The sequence below is a fragment of the Chiloscyllium plagiosum genome, chromosome 9, assembly GCF_004010195.1.
Source record: "Chiloscyllium plagiosum isolate BGI_BamShark_2017 chromosome 9, ASM401019v2, whole genome shotgun sequence".
NCBI classification, from domain to species: Eukaryota; Metazoa; Chordata; class Chondrichthyes; order Orectolobiformes; family Hemiscylliidae; genus Chiloscyllium; species Chiloscyllium plagiosum.
In genome coordinates, this window is record NC_057718.1 from 87,916,957 (window position 1) to 87,919,726 (window position 2,770).

General features: G+C 44.1%; 1 protein-coding gene across 1 annotated transcript in view; it reads left to right on the forward strand.

Annotated features, from left to right (window-relative positions):
- The first annotated feature begins 1,551 nt into the window (after nucleotides 1–1,551).
- LOC122553033 (pleckstrin homology domain-containing family G member 1-like) overlaps nucleotides 1,552–2,770 on the forward strand; it is a 219,984-nt gene continuing 218,765 nt past the window's right edge. Inside the window, exon 1 of the mRNA XM_043696473.1 lies at nucleotides 1,552–1,592. The gene's annotated coding sequence lies outside the window, so the exon portion shown is untranslated. The remainder of the gene's footprint in view (nucleotides 1,593–2,770) is intronic.

Consider the following 2,770-nt stretch of genomic DNA (forward strand, 5'->3'; position numbering starts at 1 on the left):
TAGTCCAGGTAGCTGTGTGAGTCGGTCGGTTTGTAGTAGATGTCAGTGTTGATTCGGTCGCCTGAGATAGAAATAGAAATAGTCTGACCTATCACCCTCACCTTGACCTCTTTCCACCTATCACATTTCCGACGCCCCTCCCCCAAGTCCCTCCTCCCTACCTTTTATCTTAGCCTGCTGGACAAACTTTCCCCATTCCTGAAGAAGGGCTTATGCCCGAAACGTCGATTCTCCTGTTCCCTGGATGCTGCCTGACCTGCTGCGCTTTTCCTGCAACACATTTCCAGCAAATGTCCACAGCACACCATGATCAGGAAAAACAAGGGGCTTAATGCCAACCCAGAGTAGCTGCCCTATGTTCTTCCAGCCTGAGCAGTAGCCACTAACTGTTACTCTCTCTTTCCTATCCCATGGCTAATTTTGTATTCATGTTACTATTATCCTCTTTATCCCACAACCTATAACTTTCCCTACACGTATGTTGTGTGACAGTATCGAATGCCCTTTAGAATAAATTGACTGCCTTCCCCTTATTAAAAAAACTTCAGCAAAGACGCAAGGGGCAACGTTTTCGTGCACAAGGTATGTAGGTATGTAGAACGAGCTGCCAGAGGAAGTGCTGGAGGCTGATACAATTGCAACATTTAAAAGGCATCTGATGGGTATATGAATTGAATTCCATTCTGACGCTTCAGAATCAATCCACATTATTCCATGCTACAATTAATTCCGTCCTGAATTATCTAATTTTTATTTATGAGATGTTGTCATGTGCAAATTGGCTACCGCGTTTTTCACGTTACAACATTGAACACGCTTCAAAAATACCTCCGCTATAAAGTGCATTATTTCATGTGCCTATGAACGGTGCTACGTAAATCCACATTTTTTCTGCCACCCTCCGTTTGCACAAACAAAACGGTTGTTAAATCCCTTTCCATAAGGACGTTGCTCCCTTACACAACTGGCTCAGATTTTGCAATGACTATCAGACCTGGAATGTTAACAGATTCCTTCTAACCGGAGATTTGATGCTTGTTCACTCGCCCCTTCTAGTGGTCAATGGATTAGTAATGGTGTAGTAGTCGTAGGGGAGCAGGGAAGGAATCTTCCTCGGCTTCGGAGAGACGTACGCACTCGCGAACTGAATGGGCAGCAACTTTACTACCCATAGGAAGCATAACAAATCTGGAACTTTGGCGATTTTGATGCAACCAACCAAGGCTGTGGCAATCATTATTCACTCAGCTTGAGAAAATAAGTTTTTAAATAAATCTGGATCCTTGGAGATAATTGAGGAAAAAGAGCCCAGACAGCATCCAGTGACACTGTTTATGCGGCTTTCTGAACAATGCAGTGATATTAGTGTAGCTCAGCTGTACAGCTGGCTGACAGCCAGAGAGCTCGATTCAGTCCATTTGAGTAACTGAGAAGCTCTAGCCAGAGGCTGTGCTGTAGCTAGGGAGTGGCGTCAGCAGACTGGAGGATATGCAGTCTGTATCAGAGTTCAGCTCTCTCACCATTCAGAAGTACCTCATTGTTAAACCGCTGTGTGAGTACCGCAAGGCTGTGGATATACCTTAAAGAGCTGGGTAAGTTGTAGCAACTTTTTCACTGAACCACCATTTGTAAAGTAAGAGAAGAAAACTTGGCAAATGAATTGCTTGTAAGAGAACAAGAAAGTGCAGTTTCAGCAGTAATGGAGAAGCTATTGCAGACGATTCTGTACTATCTAGGGAGTTGGTGCACATGCAGTGAGAGAGCTTTGGTTGATGTCTGTGCTTCCATGCAGTGGTTATCCTGACCGAGAGAGAACATGTCCTGCAGTAGTTTTTAATACATATTGTTATTTTTGCATTAAATGTTGACAGCTTTTACATGAATCAGTTTTCTCCCCCACGAAATCATGCGCAGTCTGACTTCTCACGCTGCTATTTGTTTATTCACAAGTCGGTAAGCTCAGCTATAAAGTTTTTGAGTTCACCACTTGATGGACAGAGGCTGGGCCACAAACATAATTGCCCAAAACCAGTAGCGGACTTTATTTGTTTTGTCACCTCGATACTGAGAATGAGCAACTCCTGACTCTTTTAAATGGCTATTTGGAGATAAAATGCTCGCACTGATTCATCTGAATTTAAAGATCCGAATCACTTTCCAAACATCTCGGATCTCTTCAATTTTGTTTTCTGATCGAAAATGCCATTTGACTTCCCACTGGAGCTAATTGACAGCCATAATGGTCACCCTCTTGCGTCTGAGGCAGTAGGTTGTGGATTCAATCCCTGCTCCAGAAGCCTGAACACAACATTTAGATTGACATTGCATTGTTGTACTGGCAGAGAGCCATACTGTCAGCGTTGCAGTCTATCAGGTGAGAAGTTAAACCAGTCCCATAAATTTTCTCAACATGGAAAAGAAAATTCCATGAGACTATTTTATAAAGGATGGGAGTTCCCTAGTGTTCTGGCCAATATTTATCTCTTAATATCTGACATCAATTGTTATTTGTGGGAAAGTGAGGTCTGCAGATGCTGGAGATCAGAGCTGGAAATGTGTTGCTGGAAAAGCGCAGCAGGTCAGGCAGCATCCAGGGAACAGGAGAATCGACGTTTCGGGCATAAGCCCTTCTTCAGGAATGGGGAAAGTTTGTCCAGCAGGCTAAGAAAAAAGGTAGGGAGGAGGGACATGGGGGAGGGGCGTCGGAAATGTGATAGGTGGAAAGAGGACAAGGTGAGGGTGATAGGTCAGACTGGAGTGGGGGCGGAGA